General features: G+C 39.8%; 1 pseudogene; it reads right to left on the bottom strand.

Moving 5' to 3' along the window:
- Positions 1-3682: 3682 nt before the first annotated feature.
- Positions 3683-5020, bottom strand: LOC109703312 (DNA replication licensing factor MCM4 pseudogene; annotated as a pseudogene).
- Between the last annotated feature and the right edge of the window lie 9192 nt (positions 5021-14212).

Below are 14212 nucleotides of genomic sequence, written 5' to 3'. Positions count from 1 at the left end.
CTTAACTTTTTTAACTTCCATCTCTCGTATGCGAGCTTCCCTAAGTGTGAACTTTTTCCATAATATTTCTTGTGTTTGTTTTGAGCATATATTCTACGTGTGAGAGAAAAGATGTGACCTTTGGCTTTCTGGACTGGGTAACTTCATTTAAAAAGTTCTCCAGTTCCATCCATTTACCTACAAATGGCAAAATTTCATTCTTCTTTAGGTGTGAATAAAATTCCATCAAATACAAATACTCCATTTTTTTAATCCATTCATCAGTAGTGGGGCATCTTAGCTGTTTCTATACCTTAGCCCTTGTGAATAATGCTGCAATAAAAATGGGTATGCAAGTGCCTTTATTGTATCCTGACTGCTAAGATACAACATGTACCCTTCCTGGATGTTTTTTTGGTTCCCTTAGTTAAGATGACTAATGAACTTGCCAACTTTGAATGGACGCTTTGTACCAGCAGATCTTGGAAGATGTTCAATAAGTAGCAGTTCAAGCACTCCTTAGAACATTTTTCAACCTTCTATCCCAATGTACTTAGAGATACCCAAGCCTCCATGCCTTAGTGGTGACTATAGAAATAGGAAACTCCCAGTGGGGTGCTTTGGCCTCTCAGAAGACGACAGTGGTATTGGGTTATTATCAACACCTCCTGCTCTACCTGGGCAAACACTTCAGGTATTGTAGAGACACAGTGTAACCCCTATGTTTACAAACACTGGGGCAATTTGAAGTATCCTTTGGCATCTTTAGCAACTTTTGCTTTGGATAACTCAGATCCTGGAAGCAGAAACTGACTCAGGCCAGGTCCTCCAACTTGTAGGTCAACAATGTTGTACCAAGATTGTGTCAGTCACAGTGTCACATGAATCTGAGAGATAAAACTTGGCCACCAGATCCAGGGAGCTCTGAGGGTATATGAAGTGAACTAGCTTTGCATAGGATGATACCTTGGTTGAGGGTCAGACCACAGGACTGGTCCCTACATGGTTATAGCTAACTCAGTAATCCAAGTTTTCCTTAGTGTAAAAATCCAAGGACAGATAGATTTTTGAGTCCCTCAGCTTTAGACACTTGATTTTTTTTATTTTTTTATTATTCAAATGTGCATACAACGCTTGGGTCATTTCTCCCCCTTGCCCCCACCCCCTCCCTTACCACCCACTCTGCTCCCTCCCTCTCCCCCCACCCCCTCGCTACCCAGCAGAAACTATTTTGCCCTTATCTCTAATTTTGTTGAAGAGAGTATAAGCAATAACAAGAAGGAACAAGGGTTTTTGCTGGTTGAGGTAAGGATAGCTATACAGGGAGTTGACTCACATTAATTTCCTATGCATGTGTGTTACCTTCTAGGTTAATCTTTTTTGTTCTAACCTTTTCTCTAGTTCCTGGTCCCCTTCTCCTATTGGCCTCAGTTGCTTTTAAGGTATCTGCTTTAGTTTCTCTGCGTTGAGGACAACAAATGCTAGCTAATTTTTTAGGTGCTTACCTATCCTCACCCCTCCCTTGTGTGCTCTCGCTTTTATCATGTGCACAAAGTCCAATCACCTTGTTGTGTTTGCCCTTGATCTAATGTCAGCATATGAGGGAGAACATACAATTTTTGGTCTTTTGGGCCAGGCTAACCTCACTCAGAATAATGTTCTCCAATTCCATCCATTTACCAGCAAATGATAACATTTCGTTCTTCTTCATGGCTTCATAAAATTCCATTGTAGACACTTGATCTTAATCTAAAAGCTGAGAAGCAATATTCCTCAACTTTAGTACAAAAAGAACATGTAGTGTCAATGTTTCATCCACCCTTGGTGGTTTTCCTAAGATGCAGGGGACCGGGTTGGCTTCTGATTGCCAATTTGTGTGTATTAAAATTAGTTTAATTTATATAAGTGTCTTCTCTCTCTCTCTGTCTCTCTCTCTCTCTCTGTGTCTCTCTGTCTCTCTCTCTCTTCTCTCTCTCTCTCTCTCTCTCTCTCTCTCTCTCTCTCTCTCTCTCTCTCTCATTCTCGTACTGGGGTTTGATCACATGGCCTAGGGCTTGCTAGTAGCTCTGCCAGTGCGTGTCCCTTCTTACTGGAACCTTGCTTATGGTAAGTAATCAGTAATTTACCCTCAACCAAGTCCAGGGAGTATGAGGGAAGGTGTAGAAGTATTCATCTCTGCTTTCCTGAAAACCCTGGGATCTGTTCTGAAAACAGATCCTCTGCTCCAGCTTGGCATCCCAGAACAACTTACAATGAATTCTCCCTTCCTGTCTCCTTGGACTCACTGCCTCCACAGATATAAAGACTCCTTACGTTGATACCCTGTTTGACAAGACTGAGACGTGGATAACATTCTCTTAAAACATCATGCCTCTGCTTCTCTGGTTCTACCTTCATTTTCACTGTAGCTTAGAAATGGAATCTTCCCTAGTGGCCTACATGCTTGGAGCAGGGTCCACAGGGTGGTGCTATTGGGAGTAGAGGGAACTTTGGCAGGCAGAGCCTAGTCAGAGGTCCTTAAGCCATTGAGGATATAACTTAGAAGGGGATTTTGGACCCTCGTGCCTTTTTACCTCTCTTTGCTCCTCCTGATGTGAATGGTTTAGCTCCTGCACACATTCTCACTAGGATGTGTTGTCTCGCCACAGGCCCAAAGCAATAGGGCTAACTGCTCATGGACCTTATCTTCCATGATTACTAACAGATCCAACCTTTTCTCTTTGAGTTAATCTCCTCAGGTGTTTGTACACAATGATGGAAACCTGATTACCACCTCCTACCAGGAGCAAATCTTCCCCAGACTATAAACTCAGCAAGGGCAGGGAAATGTCTGTCCTATGCATGGCTCTTTCTCCCATTGGCTGCCCAGGCAGTGACTCATGGGTAACAAAGTGTGAGTATGCATTTGGTAAATGAGAGTACATGTCTCTCCTTCTCTTGTGACTGCTCAACTGTAGAGCTGATTTTTTGTGTGTATATGTGTGTGCCTTCAATCTGAACTCAGGGCTTCTTGTTTGCAAAGCAGGCTTTCTACCACTTGAACCAATTCCCCAATTCATTTTTGTTCTGGTTACTTTAGAGATAGGGTTCGTGAACTATTTACCAGGGCTGACCTCAAACTTGCCATCCTCTGATCTTAACCTCCTCAGCAGCTAGGATTAGAGGTATGAGCCACCAGTACACCATAAGAGCTGATTTGATGCTACTGTAATAAGGTCTCTGCACAATCCTTTAGTCCCACAGCCTCACGTCGTTTAAAGTAACTACCCTCTTTTAAACTCTCTTTGCAAGCCAGGGCTATCATTTCCCTCTTGGACATGGTAGTTCAGAGATGTCTCCATTAGGGATGGTCCTCATAGTTATTGTATTCCCAGATCCAGGCTCTGGGTTAAGTTGGAGTACCAAGCCAGTTGGCTATACCTGCCCTACTGTTCTCTTCACCCTGCCTTAAACTGTTGGTGTGTTCCTCCTACTTCTTGAATATGACCTGTTTTTGTTCAATAATTGGCATACTGTATTATTCAAAATATTGAAAAAAAGAAAATACACGAATATTAGAAAATTGAACCCAGATTAGAAAATTTTATGTAGCTAAATAATCACTTTCAGAATATTTTTGCAACTGATGCCAGCAGGAAGTGGCTGGCCTGCAGGTAGCACACATACAGTATCAGCACACAAGAAGCATGGTTTAAATCAGACCTCAAAGCAAGTGAACAGTTTTTCCAGTCACTATAAAGAAGCCATCATCAGCCAAGGCATATGGGGCTTCTTCAAACATACTTTTGCTAATTATGTCAGCTTGTCCACGAATATCTTCTAAAAGTTTCTGGTATTTTAGAGCTGGTGTTTTGCTCTTAGATAAAAGTTTTTCTCAATGCTTTGGCTAATTCCTCATTACATGTGTGAGAAGTGGCACTTGTTCCTGTAGTAAGAATACATATGTCCACAATGCCAGACAGGAGATCAGTTGCAGACTGCTTGCTTCAGAGCCTCCCAGTGGAGATGTTTGTCTCTTCTATATCAATTGCTTCAACTTTGTTTGAAAATCTCAATTTATCATGAGCTTCTGCTAAGCAAATTAATGACTCCAGCTGTCTAAGGTGTGCAGAAACCACTCCTAGGCTGCTACCAATCTTCCTCGTGTCTACCTAAGCCTCAGTGAGAAACTGGCTGACCTCTTCACTCAGCTGGGGCACGATGGTGCTGTGAGCATACTTGATGTAGTCCTTCAGCACTGCCACGCCCAGGAACTACTTCAACATCTGCTCCTCACTATGATAGTGCAGTGCATCCAGGTGATGGCCCTGATGCCTATCATATGACTCCTCCCGAGATTCCTGTATAAGGAAGATCAAATCAAACCTTGACAACAACCTGTGAGGTAGCTGGATGTTTTCAATGGTTGTTTAAGAATCCACTGAGATTTGATGGGTGTTGTTGCTGCCAGTATACAGGTTAACGTGTTGAGCTGAGAAATCATCCCAGTTTTGATGGAGAGTCTGCTGCTCCATCACCTTGTGCAGAACTGATATTGTACTTTCATCTTGTCAAACTCATCGATGTAGCAAATGCTGTTGTCACTCAGGACAAGGGCACCTGTCTGCAGGACCAGGTGTCTGGTCTCAGGATCTTTCATCACATAGGCTGCGAGGCCATCTGTTCTAGAATCCTTTCCAAGTGTTACTAACACCTGGATACCAAGTTGTACACATGCTGCAGCATCTGGGACTTGCTGGTACCAGGGCTGCCACACAGAATCATGTTGGTTTCAGCTTGAAGGTTACCCCTTCCTGTGTGACTGAATTCCTTCCTTCTTCCACCAAAGAGTTGAAGTAAGATTCCCTTCTTTATATGTTTGTGTTAATAAATGCTGGGAGACAAGGCCAAAGCTAGGCTCTTGTAAATATCTGGTTTCCTGGAAAGTTCCTTAAGCAATTCCAATCATTTCTCTATGAAAAACTTTTGTTTTGCTTCTTTATCAAGGTCGTGCTGGCATTTTTGTATCTGTTTTCTGGTAATGAATAACATCAATGTGTTTTTTTTATTATCATGTTATTGTTGTACTTGGAATACATTGTGATATTTATAAAAGTTCTCACAATATATCATAGTTTAACTCCACCCTCGTCCACACACTTTATTCCCTTCACCCAGTCTTGGAATAGTTTCAACTGATCACATTTTCCCATTCACACAAATACATAAAATTTCCACAACATATACCCCCCCTATTTACTTATAAACTCCTCACCCCACTAAAACCAACTCCCAGACAGGACCTGTTTTACCTTCTTGTCCTTCATTTTAAAAAAAATTTAAAAAGAAGACATTTTTGTTTGTTTAAAATACTTCATCCAACATTCACACAATATACATTCTTCTCAGCAACCCATGGAACTTTCTCCAAAATAGACCATATCTTAGGGCACAAAGCAAGCCTCAGCAAATATAAGAAAATAGAAATAATCCCGTGCATTTTATCTAATCACAATACATTAAAACTAGAACTCAACAACAAAAACAACAGCAGAAAATATGCAAACAGCTGGAAACTGAATAACTCATTGCTTAACGAACAATGGGTCATTGATGAAATAAAAGAGGAAGTTAAAAGGTTCCTGGAAGTTAATGACAATGAAAACATGACCTACCAGAACCTATGGAACACAGCAAAGGCAGTCCTAAGAGGAAAGTTTATAGCCATGAGTGCATATATTAAAAGGACAGAAAGATCTCAAATCAATGACCTAATGCTACATCTCAAACTCCTAGAAAAACAAGAATAGGCAAAACCCAAAACAAACAAGAGAGAAATAATACAAATAAGGACCAAAATTAATGAAATAGAGACCAAAAAACATACAAAGAATCAACAAAACAAAAAGCTGGTTCTTTGAAAAAATAATCATACTTAATAGAGAAAAACTGAAACTATTTCCAATAAAATCAGGAACAAGGCAAGGGTGCCCACTCTCCCCACTCCTATTCAACATAATCCTGGAATTCCTAGCCAGAGAAATAAGGCAAGAAGAAGAAATAAAAGGAATACAAATAGGTAAAGAAACTGTCAAAATATCTCTATTTGCAGATGATATAATCCTATACCTTAAAGACCAAAAAAACTCTACCCAAAAACTCCTAGGTACCATAAACAGCTTCAGTAATGTGGCAGGATACAAAATCAACTTACAAAAATCATTAGCTTTTTTTTTCTTTTTTCTTTTCATTTTTCTTTTATTATTCATATGTGCATACAAGGCTTGGTTCATTTCTCCCCCCTGCCCACACCCCCTCCCTTACCACCCGCTCCGCCCCCTCCCGCTCCCCCCCCTCAATACCCAAAAGAAACTATTTTGCCCTTATCTCTAATTTTGTTGTAGAGAGAGTATAAGCAATAATAGGAAGGAACAAGGGGTTTTGCTGGTTGAGATAAGGATAGCTATACAGGGCATTGACTCACATTGATTTCCTGTGCGTGGGTGTTACCTTCTAGGTTAATTCTTTTTGATCTAACCTTTTCTCTAGTACCTGTTCCCCTTTTCCTATCGGCCTCAGTTGCTTTAAGGTATCTGCTTTAGTTTCTCTGCGTTAAGGGCAACAAATGCTAGCTAGTTTTTTAGGTGTCTTACCTATCCTCTACCCTCCCTTGTGTGCTCTCGCTTTTATCATGTGCTCATAGTGCAATCCCATTGTTGTGTTTGCCCTTGATCTAATGTCCACATATGAGGGAGAACATACGATTTTTGGTTTTTTGAGCCAGGCTAACCTCACGCAGAATGATGTTCTCCAATTCCATCCACTTACCAGCGAATGATAACATTTCGTTCTTCTTCATGGCTGCATAAAATTCCATTGTGTATAGATACCACATTTTCTTAATCCATTCGTCAGTGCTGGAGCATCTTGGCTGTTTCCATAGCTTGGCTATTGTGAATAGTGCCGCAATAAACATGGATGGGCAGGTGCCTCTGGAGTAACAGTCTTTTGGGTATATCCCCAAGAGTGGTATTGCTGGATCAAATGGTAGATCGATGTCCAGCTTTTTAAGTAGCCTCCAAATATTTTTCCAGAGTGGTTGTACTAGTCTACATTCCCACCAACAGTGTAAGAGGGTTCCTTTTTCCCCGCATCCTTGCCAACACCTGTTGTTGGTGGTGTTGCTGATGATGGCTATTCTAACAGGGGTGAGGTGGAATCTTAGTGTGGTTTTAATTTGCATTTCCTTTATTGCTAGAGATGGTGAGCATTTTTTCATGTGTTTTCTGACCATTTGAATTTCTTCTTTTGAGAAAGTTCTGTTTAGTTCACATGATCATTTCTTTATTGGTTCATTAGTTTTGGGAGAATTTAGTTTTTTAAGTTCCCTGTATATTCTGGTTATCAGTCCTTTGTCTGATGTATAGTTGGCAAATATTTTCTCCCACTCTGTGGGTGTTCTCTTCAGTTTAGAGACCATTTCTTTTGATGAACAGAAGCTTTTTAGTTTTATGAGGTCCCATTTATCTATGCTATCTCTTAGTTGCTGTGCTGCTGGGGTTTCATGGAGAAAGTTCTTGCCTATACCTACTAACTCCAGAGTATTTCCTACTCTTTCTTGTATCAACTTAAGAGTTTGGAGTCTGATATTAAGATCCTTGATCCATTTTGAGTTAATCTTGGTATAGGGTGATATACATGGGTCTAGTTTCAGTTTTTTGCAGACTGCTAACCAGTTTTCCCAGCAGTTTTTGTTGAAGAGGCTGCTATTTCTCCATCGTATATTTTTAGCTCCTTTGTCAAAGATAAGTTGCTCATAGTTGTGTGGCATCATATCTGGATCCTCTATTCTGTTCCACTGGTCTTCATGTCTGTTTTTGTGCCAGTACCATGCTGTTTTTATTGTTATTGCTTTGTAATATAGTTTGAAGTCAGGTATTGTGATACCTCCTGCATTGTTCTTTTGACTGAGTATTGCCTTGGCTATTCGTGGCCTCTTGTGTTTCCATATAAATTTCACAGTAGATTTTTCAATCTCTTTAATGAATGTCATTGGAATTTTGATGGGAATTGCATTAAACATGTAGATTACTTTGGGGAGTATTGACATTTTTACTATGTTGATTCTACCAATCCATGAGCATGGGAGATCTCTCCACTTTCTATAGTCTTCCTCAATCTCTTTCTTCAGAAGTGTATAGTTTTCCTTGTAGAGGTCTTTCACATCTTTTGTTAGGTTTACACCTAGGTATTTGATTTTGTTTGAGGCTCTTGTAAATGGAATTGTTTTCATACATTCTTTTTCCGTTTGCTCATTGTTAGTGTATAGAAATGCTAATGATTTTTCTATGTTGATTTTATATCCTGCTACCTTGCTATAGCTAGTGATGATGTCTAGAAGCTTCTGAGTAGAGTTTTTTAGATCTTTAAGGTATAGGATCATGTCGTCTGCAAATAGGGATATTTTGACAGTTTCTTTACCTATTTGTATTCCTTTTATTCCTTCTTCTTGCCTAATTGCTCTGGCTAGGAATTCCAGTACTATGTTGAATAGGAGTGGAGATACTGGGCATCCTTGTCTGGCTCCTGATTTTAGAGGGAATGGTTTTAATTTTTCTCCATTAAGTATAATGCTGGCTATAGGTTTGTCATATATAGCTTTTATAATGTTGAGGAACTTTCCTTCTATTCCTAGTTTTCTTAGAGCTTTTATCATGAAATGATGTTGGATCTTATCAAAGGCTTTTTCTGCATCTATTGAGATGATCAAGTGGTTTTTGTCTTTGCTTCTGTTAATGTGGTTTATTACGTTTATTGATTTTCATATGTTGAACCACCCCTGCATCCCTGGGATGAAGCCTACTTGGTCGTGGTGAATAATCTTTTTGATGTGTTGCTGAATTCGGTTTGCCATTATTTTGTTGAGGATTTTTGCATCAATGTTCATTAAGGAGATTGGCCTATAGTTCTCCTTTTTGGAGGTGTCTTTGCCTGGTTTTGGGATAAGTGTAATACTGGCTTCATAAAATGTGTTTGGCGGTTTTCCTTCCCTTTCTATTTCGTGGAACAGTTTAAGGAGGGTTGGTATCAGTTCTTCTTTAAAGGTCTGATAGAATTAAGCAGAGAATCCATCAGGTCGTGGACTTTTCTTTTTGGGGAGACTCTTGATTGCTGCTTCAATTTCATTTTGTGTTATGGATCTATTCAGGTGATTAATTTCCTCTTGGTTCAGTTTTGGATGATCATATGTATCTAGAAATCTGTCCATTTCTTTTAGATTTTCAAATTTCTTTGAATATAGGTTCTCAAAGTAGTCTCAGATGATTTCCTGGACTTCCATGGTGTTTGTTGTTATCTCCCCTTTTGCATTCCTAATTCTACTAATTTGGGTTTTTACTCTCATCATTTTAGTCAGGTTTGCCAGGGGTCTATCGATCTTGTTTATTTTTTCAAAGAACCAACTTTTTGTTTCATTAATTCTTTGTATGGTTTTTTTGGTTTCTATTTCATTGATTTCAGCTCTTATTTTTATTATTTCTCTCCTTCTATTTGTTTTGGGGTTTGCTTGTTCTTGTTTTTCTAGGAGTTTGAGATGTAGCATTAGGTCATTGATTTGGGATCTTTCAATCTTTTTAATATGTGCACTCATGGCTATAAACTTTCCTCTCAAGACTGAGTTAGCTATGTCCCATAGGTTCCGGTGGGTTTTGTTTTCATTTTCATTGACTTCTAGGAACTTTTTAATTTCCTCTTTTATTGCATCGATGATCCACTCTTCATTAAGTAATGAGTTATTTAGTTTCCAGCTGTTTGCATGTTTTTTGTCTTTACTTTTGTTGTTGAGTTCTACTTTTACTGCATTGTGGTCAGATAGTATGCACGGTATTATTTCTATTTTCTTATATTTGCTGAGGCTTGCTTTGTGCCCTAGGATATGATCTATTTTGGAGAAGGTTCCATGGGCTGCTGAGAAGAATGTATATTGTGTAGAGGTTGGATGAAATGTTCTGTAGACATCTACTAGGTCCACTTGATCTATTGCATATTTTAGATCTTGGATTTCTTTATTGATTTTTTGTTTGGATGACCTATCTATTGATGATAATGGAGTGTTAAAGTCTCCCACAACCACTGTGTTGGCGTTTATATATGCTTTTAGGTCTTTCAGGGTATGTTTGATGAAATTGGGTGCGTTGACATTGGGTGCGTACAGATTGATGATTATTATTTCCTTTTGGTCTATTTCCCCTTTTATTAGTATGGAATGTCCTTCTTTATCTCGTTTGATCAATGTAGGTTTGAAGTCTACTTTGTCAGAGATAAGTATTGCTACTCCTGCTTGTTTTCGGGGGCCATTGGCTTGGTAAATCTTCTTCCAGCCTTTCATCCTAAGCATATGTTTATTTCTGTCGGTGAGATGAGTCTCCTGTAAGCAACAAATTGTTGGATCTTCTTTTTTAATCCATTTTGTCAAACGGTGTCTTTTGATGGGTGAATTAAGTCCATTAACATTAAGCGTTAATACTGATAGGTATGTGGTGATTCCTGCCATTTAGTTGTCTTAGTTGTTTGAAGGTTTGATTGTGTGTACCTAACTTGATGTTACTCTCTACTGTCTTGCTTTTTCTTATCCTGTGGTTTGGTGCTGCCTGCCTTTTCATGGTTAAGTTGGGTGTCAGTTTCTGTGTGCAGGATCCCTTGCAGAATCTTTTGTAATGGTGGCTTTGTGGTCACATATTGTTTTAGTTTCTGCTTATCATGGAAGACTTTTATTGCTCCATCTATTTTGAATGATAGCTTTGCTGGGTAGACTATCCTGGGGTTGAAGTTATTTTCATTCAGTGCCCAGAAGATCTCACCCCACACTCTTCTTGCTTTTAATGTTTCTGTTGAGAAGTCTGCTGTGATTTTGATGGGTTTACCTTTGTATGTTACTTGTTTTTTCTCTCTTACAGCCTTCAATATTCTTTCCTTAGTTTCTGAATTTGTTGTTTTAATGATGATATGTCATGGAGTAGTTCTATTTTGATCTGGTCTGTTTGGTGTCCTGGAGGCCTCTTGCATTTGTATGGGAATATCTTTCTCTAGATTTGGGAAATTTTCCGTTATTATTTTGTTGAATATATTACGCATTCCCTTCACTTGCCCCTCTTCTCCAAATACCAAACTCAAGTTTGGTCTTTTGATGGAGTCAGTGAGTTCTTGCATTTTCTTTTCACAGGTCTTGAGTTGTTTAATTAATAGTTCTTCAGTTTTTCCTTTAATTACCATTTCATCTTCAAGTTCTGAGATTCTGTCTTCTGTTTGTTCTATTCTGCTGGATTGGTCTTCCGTTTTGTTTTGCAGTTCTGTTTCGTTCTTTTTTCTGAGGTTTTCCATATCCTGGCAGTTTTCTTCTTTATTGTTGTCTATTTTTGTCCTGAGTTCATTTATCCATTTATTCACTGTGTTCTCTCTTTCACTTTGGTGTTTATACAGTGCTTCTATGGTTTCCTTTATTTCTTCTTTTGTTTTTTCAAATTCTCTATTTTTATTGTCTTGGAATTTCTTGAGTGTCTCCTGTACATTTTGGTTGACCCTATCCAGTATCATCTCTATAAAATTCTCATTGAGTACTTGTAGTATGTCTTCTTTTAAATTATTCTTGTGGGCTTCATTGGGTCCTTTGGCATAGTTTATCTTCATTTTGTTGGAGTCTGGCTCTGAGTTTCTGTTCTCTTCATTCCCCTCTGGTTCCTGTACTAATTTTTTGCTGTGGGGAAACTGGTTTCCCTGTTTTTTCTGTCTTCCCGTCATTGTCCTTGGTGTTGTTACTGTCCCTGTACTGTGTGTAATTAAGTATTTTCTAGCTTGTAATAATAACAATGGTAATATTTAGAATGCAAGAGTGAGCTGAGATGGAAAGCAAGAAGTTAAAGAAAAGGGGAAAACAAATATACAGACAAGAGGGAGAAAGCAGAACAAGGTATCAGACAAGAGAGTTTCAAAGGTATAAACAGGGAGTGTTAGTGTACTAATCGACAGTAAGCTGAACAGACAATAGAGAGACAGAGAGAGGATTGAAAATCAAAGATAAAAAAATAAAAAATAAGTAAATGAAAGTAATATCTATATATAAAAATGAATTAAAATAAAATGGAAAATAGAAAATTAAAAAAAAAACCAAAAAACTTCCAAGTTTATATGCAATGCAGTTTCAGTCTTAATAATTTGGATGTCCGTCTCAATCTCCAGTCCTGGAGTTGGTGCCTCAGATGTTTTTCTGTAGTTGTCTCATCAAAGGGGATGCATAAAGTAGAACGAAACTACACACACACACACACACAAGAAAAAAAAGAAAGAAAAAAAAAAGCCCCACCAAGTGTCCCCAGTTCAAATGCAATACAGTTTCAGTAAGTTTTTCGGCTTGCAGGTGTAATTCGGTTGTTCTCTCATCAAAGGTAGGGAGAAAAAGAAAAAAAAAGAGTCTGGAGACAGTTCTGAGAGTGGTATCTGCAACTGTGGCTTGCCTGCCTGCTGCTCTCAGCCTGTAGCTGGCAGCGTTATTTATGCAGATCTCTGGGGTGAGCTAGCACTCACCTGGTCACACAGGCTTTGTTTGTTCAGAGTTCTCCTGTGCGGGATCCTCTGCTACAGGCTTTCCCCTTTCCAAGCACTGGGAAAGGTGACACTGCCCCCGCATTGTCAGGCCTGCGTGTTTATTTACAGTTCATGTGGGAGGTGGGTCTTCCCCCCTCTCCTCTGAAGTTTTCCTCCCACTGCCACTTTCAGAAGCTTTCCTGCTCCTGCTTACTGGGTGGTGCTGCTGCTCCTGCCGGCTGCCATGTTTGTTTACAGTTCACGTGGGAAGTGGGTCTTCCCTCCTCTCACAAGCGTCCCCGCTCCTGGTTGCTAGGCGCGCGCCCCACTCCCGCCAGAGGCTCTCCGGCCCACCTGGCTTGTTTATTTACAGTCCTGGGAAGGCTTCCCTTCCCCCAATCTTCAGCGCTCAGGGCACCCCACCCTCTTTCCAGCGTGTCTTAACTGTTCTTATTGCTTATTACTCAGTTTCTCTTTTTTTCCCGGGTGGAGGTCAGTCTGTCCAGGGGGCTATGCTGCTCTGGCCCAGGCTTGTCTGTGGGGCTACCGCGGTACCGTGAAGCTCACCTGGTCTGCGTCTTCCCAAGCCGTATGGGCACCGGCCACTGGCGGCCCCGGGGGCCCTCCTCGTTTCTCCATTTAACATGAAGTGGAGATTCTCTGCGCCGGCTGGAGATGTGGAGGGGTCAAAGTTACGCCTTTTCTCGGTGATTATGCCTGCAAAGTGTGTCTCCAGCATCTCTCCAAGATTTCACTATAGGAGGGTCACTTTCTGCTTCCTACCTCTAGCCGCCATCTTGGAATTCCCCTCATTAGCTTTTCTTACACCAAAAATGAACAAATTGAGAAAGAATATATGAAAACAATTCCATTTGCAATAGCCTAAAAGAAAATCAAATACCTGGGAGTAAGTTTAACAAAGGACCTGAATGACCTCTACAAGAAGAACTACAAACGTCTGAAGAAAGAGATAGAGGAAGACTACAGAAGGTGGAAAGATCTCCCATGCTCATGGATTGATAGAATCAGCATAGTAAAAATGGCTATACTACTAAAAGCAACCTACATATTTAATGCAATTCCCATGAAAATCCCAATGACATTCATCACAGAGATTGAAAAATCTACCCTAAAGTTCATTTGGAAATACAAGAGACTGAATAGTCAAGGCAATACTCAGTAAAAAGAGCAATGCTGGAGGTATCACAATACCCGACTTTAAACTATATTACTGAGCAATAGCAATAAAAATAGCATGCTACTGGCACAAAAACAGATGTGAAGACCAGTGGAACAGAATAGAGAACCAGGATATGAGTCCACACAGCTATGCCCACTTATTTCTGACAAAGGCGCCAAAAACATATGATGGAAAATAGACAGCCTCTACAACAAATGTTGCTGGCAAACGTGGTTATCTGCCTGCAATAAACAGAAACTCGATCCGTGTTTATTACCCTGTACTAGTATCAACTCAAAATGGATCAAGGACCTTAATATCAGACCCAAAACTTTGAAGCTAGTACAGAAAAGAGCAGGGAATGCTCTGGAAGCAATAGGTATAGGCAAGGACTTCCTCAATAGAACCCCACCAGCTCAAAAACTAAGAGAAAGGATGGACAAATGGGACTACATGAAATTAAAAATCTTCTGCACAACAAAAGAAATGTCTCTA

The sequence above is a fragment of the Castor canadensis genome, chromosome 11, assembly GCF_047511655.1.
Source record: "Castor canadensis chromosome 11, mCasCan1.hap1v2, whole genome shotgun sequence".
Taxonomy (NCBI): Eukaryota; Metazoa; Chordata; class Mammalia; order Rodentia; family Castoridae; genus Castor; species Castor canadensis.
Note: the sequence above shows the minus strand (reverse complement) of the source record. Positions and strands in the feature narration are given on the sequence as shown.